A 19,647-nucleotide genomic window follows, 5' to 3' on the forward strand; every position below is an offset into this window, starting at 1 on the left:
GAGTTCTATAAGTTTCCTGGATCTGTGTATCAACCTCTTGCTCTATATTTGGAAAATTTTCTGCTATTACTTCCTTGAAGATATTGTTGATCCCTTTGGTATCACTTTCTTTTCCCTCCTCTATTCCAATTATTCTTAGGTTAGCTCTCTTAAGATGGGCCCATATTTCTTCAATATCAGATTCCTGCTGTCGGATATTTTTTTCTAGATTAGAAACTATGCGTTCATTTTTGGATTGCTCATCTTCTAAGAGCGAGATTCTGTTCTCCATGTGGTCTAATCGGTTGTTTGTGCTTTGAATTGAGGCCTTTACTTCATTAATTGCATCCTTTATCTCTTTTTGGCTCTCTCTGAGTTCTTTTCGAAGCACCTCTATTATTTCTACAGTTATTTTCCTAATTTGATCTTCTAGAAATCTCTGATTTTCTGTTTTATCGGGTTCTGATGTTGTGGGGTTGTGCGCATTACTCCAGTGTTATTCCTCTCTCCCATGATTTCGGAAGTTTGTGCCTTCTCTGGGTTCTTCACTTGGGTCACTATGGCTTCACTTAAGGTGCTCTGGATCTCGAGTCTGTATTATCTCAGACCCCACTACTCCTTTACTGGGTTGTATCACAGAGTCTCCGACCCAGGGAGTCGATAGGTTGCACGTTCTCCTATGGTGTGATATCTCTGCCACCGCCACCCCCTCACTGAGTCAAGTCGCAGGGGGTACAGTACTGGGATTTCTCCTCTGTGGCCCGCAATTTGACTCACTGTTCTTGAGTACACAGATGTAGCTGTACTGGACTCGGTGAATTCCCTGCTGCTGCTGCCGCCAGTGGCAATATGGCGCCGCTGCCACGCCCTCGGCCATGAAGCTGGCGTATTTTTTCTTCTCTGGTTTTGATTTCCACTCTGAATCCCTGCAGCGTGTGCTGAGCTCAGCCACTGGGAGCTTTAAATGCTGTCTGCGCTGAAAGATCCCGCCTGGCTGTTCCGCAGTGGCTCACCTCGGCTTGCTGTAGCCGTCCGTTGAGTTTGCCGCTGCCGCCGGCAGTATGGTGCTGCTGCCGCGTCCTCGGGCGCGTGTGTCTCCTCTGTGGCCCTGAGCTCTGTTCTCAGTCCGCTTTCTCTCTGGAGCCTGGTGGTTTTTTTTGTTTTTCTGGTGATGGTGTTTTCTGGCTATGAAAGGCGCTGGTTTTGTGGTAATGGAAATTGGTTGTTAGCGGGGCTCTTAAGCCCCGCTTTTCTCGGTCGCCATCTTCCCGGAAGTCCCTGAAATTATTTCTTTAAGAGAGTACAAATACTCTTGGTCTGTGCCTCTATTCCTTCTTCAATGCCTTTTATCTATAAGTTAGGACATTTCATATTGTCTCATAGTTGTTGAATATTTAGGTTCTGTTATTGTTATGTCTTTTGTATAGTATTGACTGTGCTTTTGGTTTTAATTAAACTGTCTTCTAACAGTGATATTCTGTTTCCATTTTATCTAATCTCCCATAATTTCTTTATATTGCTTTCTTCATCTCATTTATTGACTCAGTCCATTCCAGGCCTTTTTCAGATTCTTTCTTCCTGTCTCAATTTTCTCTCTTAATTTGTACACTTACTTTGAGGCCTTTAAACATATTAAAGACAAGGATTCAGAATTCTCCTTGTGCTTTTTGTAGGCCAGTATTTGTGATTTCTCTTATTTCTTCACTGTTCCTCTTTCTCATACTTTCAGAATTCTTGGATTTATGTTTCTGTTGACTTGGCATCTTCCTTACTTTTTTTGTGAGTTGTTGTTGATAGGTGCTGTTCCAGATCACTGTTGGAAGAGATTGTTCCAGCTGCCACTCACATTTTGATATTAACACTGTACATCCTCAATTCTGAGTTGTTCTCAGGTTACTTTTTCTTATTGCCATGGTGGCATTGATGTGTTTCAGATTTTAAGGTTAGGTACTTTGTCTGCCACCATCTTTATAAATGAGTCATCTCAGCAGTGTGGGCAGAAAGTTGGTGATCTATGCATTTTTTTAAACCATGATATGTGATCTTTTAAAAATTGTCTTCTATCAGCTGAGGTTAGTTTATCTTTATTGTCTGGTTATCCTTTCTCATGGATCACCTCATCTTAGCCATAGGGATTTAGAGGTGACAGCAGGTTCATTCATGGGGAAGTGGTGTTGTTGTCAATGGTGAGGGTTAGATGAAGGGGGAGGAGCTGGGGTGAGGGGAACAGAAATGGGGTAAGGAGAGGATATGATCAAGTTGAGTAAGAGTTTAAGCATAATAAGGTAGTATCTGGATGAGATAGGAGATAGTGAATATTTAGTAGGATTCTTGTAGTCAGTTTTAAAAAATTAGGTATAGAGATATGAAATAGCTTTAGTATAAAACAAGAAGATACAGAGCTGGGCATGGTGTCACACACTTGTAATCCCTACCCATGGGAGGCAGAGACAGGGGGGTCATGCAGGTTTGAAGCCAGCCACACTGGCTTAAGAGATCCTGTTTCCAAATAAAAAATATAAAATAGGTCTTGGAGTATAGCCTGGAGCTAGAAGGGTTTCCAGGAACCCCAGTACCATACCACCAAAAAGAAAAAAGAAAAAGGATAAAAGAAAAATAACCAAGAAGATAGAGAAAGAGAAAACAAAGTTTTGAGAGAAAAAAGTAGATAGTATAGAGAAAGGAAGCCCGTAAAAGAAATGGGAGAGGGAGCTAAAAACATGCAGAAAATAACAAAAAAACCAACCAACTAACAATAATAACTATAGCAAATCAATGACAAAACCAACCAAAAAAGAAAAAAGAGCCGGGCGTGGTGGCACATGCTTGTAATCCCCATGCTTGGGAGGCAGAGACAGGAGGATCACGCAGGTTCAAAGCCAGCCGTGCTGGCTTAAGAGACACTGTTTCCAAATAAAAATATAAAAAATAGGTCTGGGAGTGTAGCCCAGACATAGAAGGGCTTCCAGGAACCCCAGTACCACAAAAAATTTAATTATAAAACTAAAAGAAAAGAAGGAACAAAAAAGAAAAAAAGGAAAAAAGCTAATGACAGTGAAAGAAAAAAAATTATACAAATGTACACATATTGGGCCCACTGTTTAATGTCTGTTCACTATAGGAGTAGTATCTGGACCATGTTCCAATAGCTCTCAGTTGCTCACTAACCTAATGTCAGTTTTTGGAACCAATTTTTGAGTGTCTGCACCCACTATTACCTCTCACCGCTTTGTGCTCAGGTCTCAGGGCAGCGGGTGTCACTTTATTATTTTATTTTTATTTATTTATTTATTTATTTATTTTTAATATATATTTTATTGGTTCTTTGTAGTCAAACATCTCAATGGCATACAAGACTTGTGAGGATATACAAGCACACATCATCCAATTAGCCTTTATCAAATCCCCATCCCATTCCTTCCCCCTTCCTCGATCCCATGCTTGATTTAGTGATTGACTTTGATATATTTGTTTAAGTTCATCATGTGCTTTAAAGATATTCCATCTTCTCCCATCCCATCCCCTCTCATAGGTCACCTTAATTTTTCCTCCATAGGGCCCTTTCTTCAACTAGATTTCCTCCTATTACGCATTTCTTCCTAGTTTTCACATATTAGGGAAAGCATATGATTTTTTAATTTTCTGTGATATTTCCCCATGGATGCCGCATTGCAGGCTCTGATCCCAATCTCAAAGAACCCAGCACTGGCCTCACCACTTGGCAGGCTCCGACCCCAGCCTCGGTGGCCCCAGCACCAGCCTCGCCACCCGGCAGACTCTAATCCCAGCCTCGCTGGCTACAGCATTGGCCTTGCCTCATGGCAGGCTCCGATACTGGCCTGGGTGGTCCCAGCACCAGCCTTTCTTTGAGGCTGGCTCCTATTCCAGCTTTGCTAGCTCAAGTAATGGCCTCACTCCATGGCAGGCTCTGAACCCAGCCTTGTTGACCCCAGCACTGGCCTTGCCTTATGGCAGGCTCCAGTCCTGGCCTCGCTGGCCCCAGCACTGGCCTCACTCCTCGGCAGGCTCCAATCCTGGCCTCGGAGGCCTCAACATCAGGCTTGCCTCACAGCAGGATATGATCCTGGCCTTGCTGGCCCTAGCACCGGCCTCACCCCTCGACAGGCTCTGATCCCAGCCTTGGAGGACCCAGCACCAGCCTTGCCTGACAGCAGGCTCCAATCCTGAACTTGGAGGCATCAGCACTGGCCTTGTCTTATGGCAGGCACCAATCCCAGCCTCAGAGAACCCAGCACTGGGCTTGCCTCACAGCAGGCTCTGATCCCAGCCTCGCTGGCCCTGGGACCAGCTTCACCCCTTGGCCTCATGGCAGGCTCTGATCCTGACCTCGCTGGCCCTGGCACAGGTCTTGACATAAGGCAGGCTCCTGTCCTGGCCTCCCTGGCCCCAACACCAGCCTTACCACCTGGCAGGCTCCTATCCTTGTCTCAGAGGCCCTGGCACCAGCCTTGCTGTGTAGCAGGCTCTGGTCTCTGTTACTGTGAGCAGGTCATCTACAGATGTTCCCTCCTTTTTTTTTTTTTTTTGGTGGTACTGGGGTTCCTGGAAACCCTCTACCTCTGGGCTACACTCCAAGGGACCTATTTTTTTATATATTTTTATTTGGAAGCAGGGTCTCTTAAGCCAGTGAGGCTGGCTTTGAACCTGCATGATCCTACTGTCTCCACCTACCAAGCACGGGGATTACAAGCATGCACTACCATGCCCAGCATTCTTCCATTTTTTTTGAAATATAAGAAATGAGTACATGTCTTTTGCAAAAGCTGGGACACCAAATACCTAGTGGCAATGAATTTTGTCTTCCCTCCAAAGGCAGGGGTCCACAGCTTTACTTCAGAGAGAAGGCTCTGCTGCTCCACGTGCACCTTGGCCTCCAGCACTGCACAGAAGAGTGCAGTGGCCATGAGGGCTGATGTCTCCCAGAACACACAGTGTGGTGGCCCAACCTGGCTATGTGGGGCTCCCTCTGATACACCCCAATCCCTTTTACCACTTAGCATGTTGTCCAGACTTCCCGGGCATGTGTGGCAGGAGCAGACCTCTTTTGGGGAGATTTCCTCAAAAGTTCAAGGTGGATTGGACTGGATCTGTCTGCCACTCCAAATACTGGTCACCACTGCTGCCCCTGCTGCCACCACCATCTTGGTTCTCTCCTGAACACCTTTCCCACACGGCATGTTTTCCAGAATTCCCGAGCATGTGCAGCAGTAGCAGTCTACCTTTGGGGAAATTTCCTTAAAATTTTAAGGTGGATTGGGTTGGATCTCTGCCTCTCCCAAATACTGGCCACTGCTGCCATTGCCACTGCCATCTCAGTTCTCATCCGAGCACCTTTTTCGCACAGAATGTTGTCCCAAATTCCTGAGCATATGTGGTGGTAGCATTCTATCTTTGGGGATATTTCTTCAAAAGATCCAGGTGGATTGGATCAGTTCTCTGCCTCTCCCAAATACTGGCCGCCGCCACCCCCACTGCTACCACCATCTCAGTTCTCTTCCAAACACTTTTCCCACACAGCATGTTGTCCAGAATTCCTGAGCATGTGCAGCAGTAGCATTCTACCTTTGGGGAGATTATTTTGGGGTGATTTCTTTGAAAGTTCAAGGTGGATCAGATCTCTGCCTCTCCCAAATACTGGCTGCTGCCACCCCTGCTGCCACCGCCTTCTTCCTAGTTCTCCACTGAACACCTTCCTTACATGGTATGATGTCCAGAATTCCTAAGCATGTGTGGCAGTAGCAGTCCCCCTTTCTGGAGAATTTTTACCAAAAGTTCAAGGTGGATTGGATAGGATTTGTCTGCGTCTCCTGAATCCTGTCTGCCACCGCCGCCATCTTGGCCCCTCTCAAATCTTTTTTTAATAAGAGAAGACAGTAAGTGTGTTTTGAAGAGCTGAGACTGACTAATCAGCAGCAATGGATTTTATCTCCCCTCCAAGAACAGAGGCCCACAGCCTCACCGCATAGAGTTGGATCTGCTGTTCTGAGCACATCAGGGCCCCCTGAGCAGCATAGAGGAGCACAGCAGCCAGGTGCACTGAGTTCCCCAGGACGCGCCGCTGGGCTTCCTGCCCAGCTCTGCTGGGCTCCCTCCACCATGCCTGGATCATTTTTCTCACAAGGTAGGTTGTTAAGAGTTCCCCAGCATACATGGCTGAAGTGGTCTTTTCCCTAATCTCTTCTGGGATGTTCTTCCAAAAATCGTGGCAGGTGCCTCATTATCATCTTGCTTCTAGTTCTGCCATTATCCACTCTCTCACCTGTGTTTTAGATAAGAAGTCACAGCTGGAAATGTCTCCTTAGGTTGTCCCAATCAGATATTAAACCAAAATCTGGTGTCCAGGGCTTCTTTGAGGAATGCTTGTCCTTTTCAGCTGTCGCCATCTTGCCCCCCAGGTGTCACTTTAAATGGGTTTCATATAAGTGCAGGGTTCTTGGCTTTCAAACCCTAGGCCTGCACCTCCCTACCAGCACTGGCAGAGGGTATCCAGTGTAATCCTGGAGAGACCTCCTGTGAGCCTGTGCAGGTACTGTGCCCTGGGCACTATGAGCCTTTCTTGTGTCTCTGCAGGTTATAACCTAACCATGTCAGGGATAGAATACCAAATCTTAGCCCATCAGGTTCTCTGGGGCTGCTCTGGTCTGAGAAACACAGTTACTTTACTGCCCTCTGGGCCTGGGTCTCTAGAGGGCACTGCTGCGAGTGCAGGGTTCTGGTGAACACATGGCCTTTTGGATCATTTTTTAATTTATTTTTTCTCTGTCCCTGAAGCATGGTGCTGGTTGCTTAAGATTCTGCAGTTCTGCCGCTACCTACTTCACCTCAAGTTCTTGGTTTACTTGCTGGGATTTCTTAGGGCTGTGAAGCCAACAGTCGCAGTTCGGGCCAGTGACCCCAAATAGCACCAGCCTCCACACCAGGTCAGTCACATGTTTGGGCTTTTTGCTATTTACCTTGCATTCTGACTATTGATTTTATTCAACTTTAGTTCCCTTTTTTGTGCTTTCAATCATATGTATCTTCACTGCTTTGTTTTTCTTGTCAAGGGCCTGCCTTCTTAGTAGTTGATTTTTATCTGTTACAGCTACTGAGATGTGTGTCCCACAGTCACCATTTTTTATATCCATAAATAACATTAAAAAAGAGTCTAAATCATAATGAGTGTGGCCTGAATTCTGTTTTCCCCAAGGGTATATATTGAAGCTCCAGTACCTCACAATGTGACTGTACTTGAAGACAAGGTTTTTAAAGATGTAATTAGGTTAGAATGAGGCCATTAGAGTGACCCTGATCCAATATGAATGGTGTCCTTATAGGAAGAGATCAGGACACCCAGAGAGATGCAGAAAATGCCCTTGGAAGGGACAGCCTAAGGGTGGCCATCTGGAAGCCAAGGAAAGAGTCCAGGAATTTGTCCTTTCTTCATGCCCTCTGATGAACCAACCATCCTGGCATCTTGGTATTGGACTTCCAAACTTTTATAAGAAAATTAATTCCTGGTGTTTAAGCCACCCAATCTGATATTTTGTTATGGCAGCTCAAGCAGACTAATACAAATATGCCCGTGTATATTTGCTTCATAGAGAGGACAAGAGCAGAATGGAAGAAGTACAGGTGAACCCTGTTCATGGGGCAGGACAGGTGACTTGCACAGGGTCCCAACTTCTTGCTTGGGTGGGCCTGCCCTGGAGTACCTTGGGCAGCTTCATCCTTCCGGTACCAGGGCACTAGATTGGACTGTCTGCTTCTATCAGCAAGGATATTCTGGGAAGAATCATAGTTTTTTGCAGACAGAGGAAAAGCAGAGCATCTTCATCTGTATCAGTTTATAGGTTTAGTTCGGAGGGAGACTGAACTTCAAATCACCCCAAAGTAACACAGAGACCCAAAGAAGTTTCCATCTCCCCCAAGCTATTGTCCTTTTGCAGATATAAATTGATGCTGCATTTTGAAAATGGTTTGTTTCTTTTATGAATGTCTTGGTGTCTTGCATCAAAGAAATATAGAGTCCAGAGTAAAATAAAACAAGCCAGGACATTATGTTTCAGAGTCTATTCATAGAGACCTAATCAGTGCAATCAACGAACACTGTGTTCTCAGTGAGTACTTTACACTGGGCAATGTATGAAAATATGCAGTTCTTTACTACAGACCCAAACTGCTAGTGCATCTTCTCCCAGTGAGGTCCAGGGGGTGAGAAGAGATCATCTTCCAAGCTCTATGTCTTTGCAGAGTCATCTCAGCCACAGCAACACCAAAATTTCCTCAAAACTCTAATAACATGTTGCTGCCAATAGCTGGATCTCTTTATTGTTAAATGTTCTCTTTCTCCTTTGTTTGTGACATAGTTTTAAAATCATGATGTGAAGCTTATGTTTAGGAGAAAGCAGATGATATCTCTATATTCTGTGGCCAGACCACAACAGCCCATCAGTTAGCACTTAACTGTCACAAAGTGTGCATGTGACATCTTAAGTTCTTATTAGTCTGGGGCATCTTAAGTACTTCATTAGTTCCCTGGAGCACCCATATAACAAAGGGTATTATGAATGCTGTCCAAAACTCCAATTGTTTTAAATCATTTTTATTAAATGTAGGTAAGCTATATCAAAAAGAGAATCTTAGGAGTTTAGATGGTACTTCTGAAACTTTCAGTCCAGTGATGGCAAGTAGATTTTACTTCAACTAAATTGATGGTGGCTACCTAAACCATAATGTTGAGCCAGGTGCGGGCTTAACAAAATCAATGTCAAGGTTAATGCTGAGGTCTGATGTAAGCACAAGACTGGAAGTAGTAATAAGATGTGCTAAATAAAGATCTTTCATCTCTAAGTCCAACCCTTTCTAATTACGGATGAGGAAACTGAGCTCCAAAAACATTAAATGATATTCACAAGGTCACAGTACATCCAGACTTTTCTACCACACCACTGGAGAAAATCCAGTAGCATCTATAGCACTTAATTCTGCCTTCCAGGTGGCAATACTGGTCTTCATTCTCCAAGAAAACTGTAATCCAGAAAATAATACTAAAAACCTTCCCTCCTTAAAACAAAAGGGCCCATCTGCCCTCCAAGACCTGCTTACTTCACACCTACTTAGAGAAATTTTATGCCAAGAAATTTTTCATGTTAGAAATTCTGAGAAAAGGGTTATCTCTGGTCAGTATTTGCACATCTATAATTCAGAGAGAGGATTATCCAAGGTATGAACAGTATGTTGAACTTAAGTCTCTATAGCCTTTGAGTCCTTTGAAAAAATAATGAAATATAAGATTATTCTGTTAACAGCATGCCAAATATAGGTAAGACAATACTAATGGAGAAATGTAAACAAAATATTCTGTACTTTAATTGGGTAAACCCTATAGAAAAAAAGTAAAAGTGATACTTAACCTTTCTGAAGGAATAAAAGCAAGGAGTTAAATTTTATTTCCTTGTAGCAATTATGCTTCTCTCTTGGGGAAGGACATTAAGAACTTTGTGCTGCAATGCATCTATTTTTTATTGTGCCCATGAACAAGTACATCTTTCCAAACTGCCACCATTCATTGCTTTTAAATAAGAATAGATGAGTTTGAAAAGATAGGAAGATTTATTAGATCCAGCTCTAAATATTGCAGGTGAAATAATTTTCAACCACTGCAACCTACTACAGACCCAGAGAATAGTCAAATGATACCCTTGAAAATCACATTTCCAAAGTATTCATTCTTGTTTTAATAAATACATAGGCAGCAAGACATGGACCTTCTTAGCAACCCAACCTCTCATGCATCCTATCAGACTGTGAATAACATTTGACCTCCATAGGAAGGGTCATTCCTATAGAGAGAGAATATCCATAATGCCATGGGAGGGGAAATCTGATACTTATGCCACATTTTAGATAATGTGTTGTAGCTAGTAGAAAGTAGTATTAAGACCTATGCTATCCCAATCATCTTAACCTCCACAATACATAATTGAGGCAGTATCTGCTCTTTAGGAAAAGGTGACAAGAGGAATCATGAATTTTCCTGAGCACCTGCTTAGCAATTTATATTTATTACCATGTTGGTTATCATAGCATTCCAAAAGGGTAGTTATTATGATCTGTATTTTACAAAGGGAATGTAGAGACACTTGGGGCTTAAGCGGGTTCCCCGGTTAGTGCATTGGTGATCAGATAGTTTCCAGCCCTGGGACAGAAATAGAAAGTAACCTGTCCCTCACCTCCCTTCCAGCAGGCCAACCTGAAGTCTTCTTACTCTAAGCCATATTTGGTGATCAAGCTGAATCAAGCAGCTTAATTCCTCCCAAGGTGTTTTGCAAAACAACCGAACCTCCGCTCTGGTGTTTCCATCTGGTGTACCTCCTCATGGCATGCCCACACTCCAGGTGGGGGTCCCTAACTCTCCCAAATATAGGAAGGCCTAGTCTTACATCTGAAATTTTGAAATGTAACCCTTCATATACATTCCTTATTTTAATGCAGAAATTCACACAGTTAAAGACTCCAAAGAATTATATGTCAATAGCCAATACCAATGAAATGACATTCCATATGTTAATTTTCCTTAAGAGAGTTAATAAATGAAGATAGTCTTCCCATGTCACCACAGACACTAGCCATGTAGTCTCATACAAGTAACTTGTATGAGCTTCTGTTTCATTTGTAAAATACAGCTATTATTAGAATCCAATATTTTTTTTTTTGGTGGTAGTTCTGGGAGCTTGCTTAAAATACACACAGAGGTGAAGACATGTCTGAGAAGGACGCTGTGCCTCACTCATGACATTCATTTCATCCTGCATTTCCCTAGACTGTGTTATTTCAATGACCAAGAACAAACATTACATGGAACAGCCTGAGTCTCCTACAGTATCTAGCTCAGGGTCTTACCCATAGTAGTTGACCAGGGTCTTAGCCATAGTAGTTGACCAATGCATGTGAGTAGAGTGACTTACTGATTGCATGAATGATCCATCCCTAATGCTCACTGATGATGTCTTTGGGTGTCAGACTACCCCTCCTCCCTTTTTATGTGCCTTTGTTCTTCCCCTGCAGCTCACATGACCTGTATTCTGCCACATCACCTCCACTAACTTGATTCAATGTAATGAGGACCAAGGAGAATGATGGGGCTCATAATCAGCATCACATCGAGAGTTCCCATGTTCTTTTCTCCTTCATCATTTGCCTCCACACCAGCCCAAGTGACTCAGCTCCTGGCTTAATGGAAGTGGTGTTTATAGTGTGTATAATATTCCTTGTGTAAAATAATTTTTGAAACTCTTCCACAGCCACTGTATTTTCTGAGTGACACAACCTTCTTGGGTCATTCATGAGTCTGATGTTATAAGGAGGAAAGAGAGACAGAAAGATGATGGGACCAAGGTCACAAAGCTAGCCATGCTGGTTCATGGCAGATGGGTTCCTTTCATATCACCAGTTTTTCAATTGCCAGCTAACCTTGTGTGTATCCACAGGGTAAAGTCTTCACCCCAGTGACTCAGCTCCAGCTGAGCCCAGAGATGTTGATAAACTCCACCCAAGCTTCTAAAAGTGTGGCCTTAGTTCAGAGGGTTGAAAGACTTGCAGAAGCATAGATTTGTTAAGAACAAAAGCATTACCTAAAATACTTAATATTTTGAAAATTGCATCTCAATGAACTCTTATAAAAAATAAACAGTCTCAATTCATCCATATTCTAGGATTTGAGAGAATGGAGGTGAGTATTGTGGTAGCTTTGGGGGATCCTCTATCTTTGCCAGGGATCTCAGGGACAGTCCTACAGTCAGCATGCCTGGGATACCCAGGTTACATAGCACCTAATGGGCCAGGATCTCCTGTTTGAGAGAGGAGGAGGTCTATCCAAAAGAAGGTGGTCAGCAATGGAGATATAAAGGATGAGTACTGAGGAGATATGGATGGAGGGATGTTGAGTCTCCAGGCTCAGGGTAGTCAATTAATATAAGCAACTGTGGGGACCATTTAGATTACAAGGACACATTTGTGCATGCCTCTTTATTAGATTTATTATATAATTGTTCAGCAGTTGCTTTGTCTGAATCCATTTGTCTGTATATGGAGGGGGGGTTAAACCAGGATAAATTTACCACTTATTAGCTGTCTGAAACTGGCAACATTTCTCTGAGACTCACCTTTCTGATTTTGGGAAGCAGAGACACATTGACTTGCTGCAAGGGTTGTTGTGAGGATAGAGATGATCTACGTACGGCATCTACAACAATGTTTAGCACTGAGTAGTCACTTAAAAATGTATTGCTTTGGTGGGCCTTCATGAGCTCATATCCCCTATACTAAACATAAACACTTCCAATAAGTTCCTTGATCTCCAAAGTCTAGTTTCCTTTGGAGATATTCTGGTAATTGTTTTCTCTTTTTTAGTCTGGAGGCACAATCCATTAATTAGGTAAAGAGGGAGGATAGGTAGATAGATATATTGCATAGATGGAGATAAGATAGGTAGGAAAACCAAGATGTATAGAGATAGAGAATTGAAATATTGTTCTCGATCCACCCACAACCCCTCAAGACATCCCCATTTAATCTTGCTGAAACCAAAGCCCGTGTAACTGCAAATGACACTTGGATTTAGGAGGCTTCACTGCAGGTCCTGGTTATTTCTATTTCTTTCTTGTTACTGAGTAATGAGACATCACAGGAAAAGGAAAGTCATGAAAGAAGAAAATCCAAACCCACTCAGATATTAAAAGCGGGATCAAACAAAGATTGGAGAACAAAGAACATAGATTTTCCTCAGTCTAATAGTACATTTTTCAACCCCTCTAACTATTGTAACATCAGATGCCTCTTCCCCTGGCACCCACACCTTCCCTCCCTGCCTATGAATACCCATGTCCTCAGCTTTTACTGTAGCTGAGGTAATGAACATGACTCTCTATGTGCAACCCAGGAATGCTAAGCTTTAAGCTGAGTGCACGGGGATACAGACTGCGATGAGAAGGTTCTTGGAAGAAAGGGCCTGCGGGAGAAGAATCAACAAGACTGGATGTCCTGAAGTATAGTCTGCCCCTGTCTCCTACATCTAGAGCAGGGAAGAGTCTCAGGCAACAACATCATTAGTCACCATTGCAATGTACAGGCAGCACCCTGTAAGAAAGGAGCACGTTTAAGCAGTGGATACACCTGTCATCTGCCTTGGGACTGGTGGCCATCTCTTAGAGAATTCATGCACATTGATGGAGTAGTTCTTACCAAACCAGGCCCCTAAGGAACAGTTTAGTTAAGTACTTTCAAGTGGGTTGATTTCATTAGTGTGTGTTTTATGTCTACTAGGTAAATGACGTCATGCAATTTCACAGCTGGTAGACCCAAGGTACAGAGAAGTTAGAGTAATTTACCCAGAGTCACACAACCAGCAAAAGGGGGGGATGCATGGACCCCATCTGTCCACTCCATGGCCCCTACTTACTGATTGTGCTATGCTTCCCCCAGATTATAAGTGTGCTTTCTCTGAAGAATGAGTCACAGAACAAAAGGATTCTATGCATCCAGGGACACTTTTACATGAATCTCACACAGAAAAAAATGTGCCAGCTGCATTAGTTATCTAATCATAAACACTACAGAAGCAGCGCAGGGATATGTCGGCTTCTCTTGACGGCCTTGCTTACCTGGCAGTGTATGGCCAGACCCTTCTCTTCTCTTGCGTGGCTATTGTCTTCGTCACTGTAATATGTGTAGCCAACACATCTTGCTTATAATAGACTAATACACTCTGTGTGTGTGTGTGTGTGTGTGTGTGTGTGTGTATTGTACTGGGGATTGAACTAAGAAACATTCTACCTCCATACAAAATATTCATCCCTTTTTATTTCCTATTTTGAAACCGAGTCTTGCTAAATTTCTGAGGTTGGTCTTGAACCTGCAATCCTCTTATCTCAGTCTCCCCAGTACCTGGATTACAGGTATGCATCACCATGTGTGGCTTCAACAAACATTTTTGGAATGAATGAATGCATAGTTCCGTGTCTAGTTCCATCAAGGGTATTTTCAAGTTGAGGTGATTTGGAAACACTAGCTCAGACTGTGAGATAGATGGAAAGAGGGATGTCGGGCTGTGTGCACAAGCTCCTCAAGGCCAATATGAAAACAAAGCACAAGGTCAGTTCCAGGAACGCTTCCATGAAATGTAATTTAGAGATCTGGGAGGACCATAAGGGACATCACTGACACTACAGCTGTGAGGTCAGCGTTAGCCCACACGCCCGCAGTGAGGGTGATGGAGCTTCGGTGGGTCTGGCCTGAGGCTGTGTATGTCATGACTTTCATGTGGAACTGGGGAAAGAATAGGATGTGCTTTCCTCCATTCTCCAAGGTCCAGGGAGGTCTCCAGAAAGAAAAAACAGATGGAGTTGGGTACACCTGTCTTAGCTACTGATCCCAAATGGCTGTATAATAGGAGTTTGTTTCCATAGCTCAAATTCCGGCCAACCAACAGGAAAGCTTTCCCTTCCAGCATCTTCCAAGGGTGTGACTCTAGAATATATTCACTCATTGTCACCCAGCATGAATAAAAAGAAAACACTGTGGCATTTTAAAATCAGCATTATGAATATGAAATTGGGTGTCAGGGACCCAGGGTGTTGGCGTTTTGAGGTTCCAGGGCTCCTGAGTTTATTCCAGGGGAAATTTATGGGTTTAGGGAAGTGCCCTTTCCCTCTTTGGAACAGCTAACAAATCCCAGAGGCCCATTTTGAGGCTGCTATGGAATAAATAAAAGTTTCCCCAAAGGGGTCAGGTTCTGTCTAAAATCATTTAAAAATGACCCATGGTCGTTGGGATAGCAAATATCTATTTTGAGAGAGGTTTAGGTTCTAAATTGGATTATATGTGGAGGCTCATTTCTTTTTTGTAATAGCACTAATAATGCCGGGCGGGTCGCATGTGCCTTTAATCCCAGTACTTGGGCCGAGATAGGAGAATTGCAGGTTCCAGGCCAGACTCAGCAACTTAGCGAGACCCAGTTTGAAATAAAAGGGGCTGAGATTATAGTGCAAAGGTAGACTGCCCCAGGGTTCAATCACCAGTACCAAAAAATAAACATAAAAATTAAAGCACCTGTGACTAAACTATAGCGTCAACCACTAAGATGGGAGACAGAAGAGGGAGAGAGTGGATGCTCCCAATTACTTCCATTCAGGCAAGTCTGCATCATCAAGTATTTGCTGGAGTCATTGCTCAGAGCGACCATGCTGAGGTGACAATTTGGAGAGTGAACAATGTGCTTGTCCTTCTCTGCTCACCTGGCATCTCCAGCCCCTTGGACACTGCAAGACCTTTTTTTTTTTTTGTAGTACTGGGGTTCCTGGAAGCCCTTCTACCTCCGGGCTACACTCCCAGACACCTATTTTATATTTTTATTTGGAAACAGGGTCTCTTAAGCCAGCGCAGCTGGCTTTGAACCTCCTGTCTTTGCCTTACAAGCGTGCGCCACAATGCCCGGCCAGCAAGACCTTCTTTTACAAAATGAACCCTGAGCACCGCAGCTAAGCAAGTACAAGTCAGCCATTGCTGATGAACGCTTCAGACATATCAAAAATTAGAGATATATGAAGAGAGCAAAGCAGGCATGTGTCAGATAAACACATAGGTAACCTTTTGCTTGCTGGGTAGAAAGAAATCAAAAGCACTAGCTTCTCTTGCCCATAGAAAAGGAGATGCCCCGGGCTGTGTAACCACAGGATACTCAGTCTAAAGTACACAGAAAATCCAATTGAAAGTGAACGGCCACAGCAAAGGACTGGATTCACTTATCATTAATTAGGACAAATGAAGAGAGACACTGGGAGATGTGGAGCTTGGGATTATGGGTAGCAAAAGATACTTAATGGGAGGAAACATATTGTTCCTGGTGCTTTTGAAAATCACCTCATGTGGTCTCTGGCTCATTATTTATGTCCCAAAATTTGCACCCAATAAGAGTCAAGGATATTTCTGATAAAACCATATTCCAGGAAACACAATCATAACGGTCTAAGCTGGGAAGAGTGACTGAGTTTGGCTCCCTACTTTAAAAAATGAATATTTTGGCTTAGTTTGTGTGGAAAGACATCTTCTTTCTTTTGCCCAAGTGATAAAATGCACATCACTGAATGAGGCTCTAGATACTGTTTGTTGAGGTTGGTGTGAAGCCCAGAGAGCCCATTTATTATCAACTGTTTCTTTTTTGTACCTTCGGGTGTTGACTTCTCTTTCATAGGCTAAACTCACTATCCTTTTACTTGACTGAAAAAAAAACTGCTAAGCTCATGAAAGATAGGAACAACTGGAAAGAAGTCTAAGGATAGAAGAAAACCATATAGACATATTGCACAAAAAATAAATCTTCTCCTGGAATTCTTAATGTCTGAGCATCCTTTTTCCTCGACTTTCTAGCCAGGAGTGAGAATGGAGAATTATTTTAATCTTAACTCTATTTAGAAGACTAGAGTGTTTCAAAGAGAAGAGTTTTGCTGAGCATTTGAACACTTGATTCCAGATGGATTCTCTCTCTATCATTTTTGAAATTGTTTTCTCTAAATATGTTCTAAAGATAGAATGTACATATATATTCACTGGAATTGAAAAATGTTGAAATATTAAGCAACATGAAAGCAAATATTGCCACATTCTGACCTCAATTGGAAAAATGACTTTAATTCCCATTTTTCTTTTCTTTTTTTCTTTCTTTCTTTTTTGGTGTTTCTGGCAGGAGAGAGACCACAGGATGAATGTTTAAGATAAATGGTTTACATATCTACTCATGCACGTACTTTGAGAATACTTTTTAATAATATGCATGACTTTTATTTCAAATTAGTTTTAGGAATAATTGGAACGAGCAGTGTTTAGAATTAGAAGTGTAGTATGTGTAAGTTTGTATATGGGAGAAGTGAGAAGTTCTAGTGGAGAAGCTGTGATTAAAAACCAGAATCTGATTATCACCCACATGTTACTTCCCAGTTTTCCTTTCCAAGTGGTTGTGATACAATAATTTCCATGCAGAGGTGGCCATCAAGACATCATGTTCAAACAGAATAAATGCCAATTGTAAGCTTCTGATAGGACTTTTAACTGTGCATCAAGCTAACCAACAGGCATAAATTGATGTTCCAGAGACTCTATATCCTTATAATACCTACAGCCAGGGTGAAGGGTCACATGTTAGCATACATGGTGATGCACACCTATAATCCTAATACTTGGGAAGCCAAGACAGGAGGATCCCAGGTTCACTGCCAGCATTGGCAATGTAATGAGGTCTTTGGCAACTTAGAAAGACCTTGTTTCCAAATAAAATAACAAGAGTCAGGGGTGTAGCTCAGAAGTAGGATGCACCTGGGTTCAATCCTCAGAACCAAAAGAAGCAGAAGCTGGAGGTGTAGCTCAGAGGTAGAATTTTCCAATCCCACTACCAAAAGTAAATAAGATAAAATAAGACTGGGAGTGAGGTTCAGAGTTAGAAAATCCCTAGGATAAATCACTAGACAGACAGACAGACACACACACACACACACACACACACACACACACACACACAAGGAGGAAAAAAAGAAAAGAGAAGTGCATATAGTATCTGGTTCTGTGTCACCAGACATAGATATGACTACAATTGATTGAACAAGAGATTATCTTCTCAGCTAAAAGCCACATAAAATATATGGAAGCCCAGTGGCTTATCAGGTGACAAAGTACCAGATAAGCGTGCTCCTTTAGGCGGGCAATGAAAAGCAGCCAACTCAAGGAGAGCTTCTCTCTGGAGAAGTCAGATAAGTGATATGAGATGTAGATGGAAGATTTAGAGGAAACACATCTAGAGAAAGGATCCAAGATTCTAGGGAGAGCCACTTAGAGAGGATGAGTATTGGGAATGATGAATTCACTAGAGCAGGGTCCAGTTGGATGCTGGAGGATGTTAGAGGTAGGTCCTAGGGATCTGCAATGATGCTCTGCGGCTTTGTGATTTCTTCCTGTGAAGAAATTGAGTGGTTTCCTGACCCTTCCTGTTTCCCTGAGTGTCTGTTGCTAAGTCCCCATCACCTGAGATATCACAAACCTGTCTTTCCTCCATGTAATACAAACTAATAATAGAAATAGCTGCAATCATAAAATGCTTTCTATTTAAGTAGATTTTAGTTATTTCAAAAGAGTATGAAGTAGATATTATATTTATGATGGCCATTTTACACAGGAGAATGCAGAAGAAATGGGGGCTCAAGTACAGGAAACTTCCTTACTAAACACAATAGGAATCAATAATCAGTTCACTGAAAATGCCAATTGAAATAAGGCATTGTTAAGAACAGCTTCACATATGAGTTAAACAAATTGCACTTTCCTTAAAACATTTGCATCTATATCCATTGGCAGGGCCTTTTCTTTCGTCGCAGGTCCGCTAGATGAAATTCAGCACTGTTTTTCTGGCAGAGACTACACATGTACCATGTGCTCAAAGCTTTCTAGTTTTAGTGCTTTCGAGGTAAATAAACCTGGGATAAATGTGAAACAATGGGATGCCCCATCTTCCCAGACTTCTGTTTTACCGTTCTCGAATCTCTTACAATAATTGTTCCAACAACCAATTGGCATGGTTTGCTCAAATCCTCCCCTTTCAAAGCTATCAGCCTAGTTCTCATAGGCAGCAAGAGAGCACCTTTTTATTTTACAATCATATTTCTTTACTTATCATATTTAATTAAGTTGAGAGATGACAACTGAGATTAAGAGTTTTGGGAACTAATTCTCAAAACAACTTGTCTGGAAAGAGCAGAGATGTGTAGGTCTACCACAGACATTCTATATCCCTAAGATGGATGTAACTCTGTACTGTCTCATGTGGAACTTTAACTCCTCAGTTAACATTAGAATATACATCCCTTCTCCTTGAAACTGAAGAGGAGTTGGTGACTATGTTGACAAACTTTGCTGTATGACTTCTAAGTGTATATCATAAAATGCACTCTGGCCTTTTTTTTTTCAACACTGCCTCTGAAGGCTATTTGCATGCTGCAAGTAAATCTAAACTGGAAATACCCACACGGAGACTGTTATAGTTTGGATGCAAAATGTCCCCCAAGTCTTGTGTAGTATGTTACCCAATCATGTCCAGTGGTAGGGCATGGCTGGAGGTGGGCACCTGGGGGTACAGAAGGGGATAGTATCTTATTTTGAGCCAGTAGTTGAAGTGCTGTCTTTCTCTCTTCCCTGCCCTCATTAGCTGATACAAGCTCTCATCTTCTCTCTCTATTCCCAGCCATGATGCCCTGAAGACCCATAGTCATGGCCCCTGCTTAGAAACCAGACAAACATGAACTGAAATCTCCAGGACTGTAAGCCCCCAAATAAAATTCTTCTAACTTAAATATGAATTTCAGATGTTTGGGTCATAGTGATGAGAATGCTGGTAAACAGAGAGGAACCAAGGCTTCTCACCCAGTCCTGGATGAGCGCCCACTGACGAGGGCACAAACTAACCAGCCATGTGAATGACCTAACTTGGAAGTGTGTTCTCCAGTCCTCAGATAAACCATTCCACTTTATACCACATGAAGTAGAAAAGAGCCAACCTGCTAAGCTCTCCCCAATTACAGCTTTAGTTGGTTAAGTTATTTTATCTCAAGCCCAGACTAGGTGGGA

The sequence above is a fragment of the Muscardinus avellanarius genome (assembly GCF_963383645.1).
Source record: "Muscardinus avellanarius genome assembly, chromosome: 1".
NCBI lineage: Eukaryota > Metazoa > Chordata > Mammalia > Rodentia > Gliridae > Muscardinus > Muscardinus avellanarius.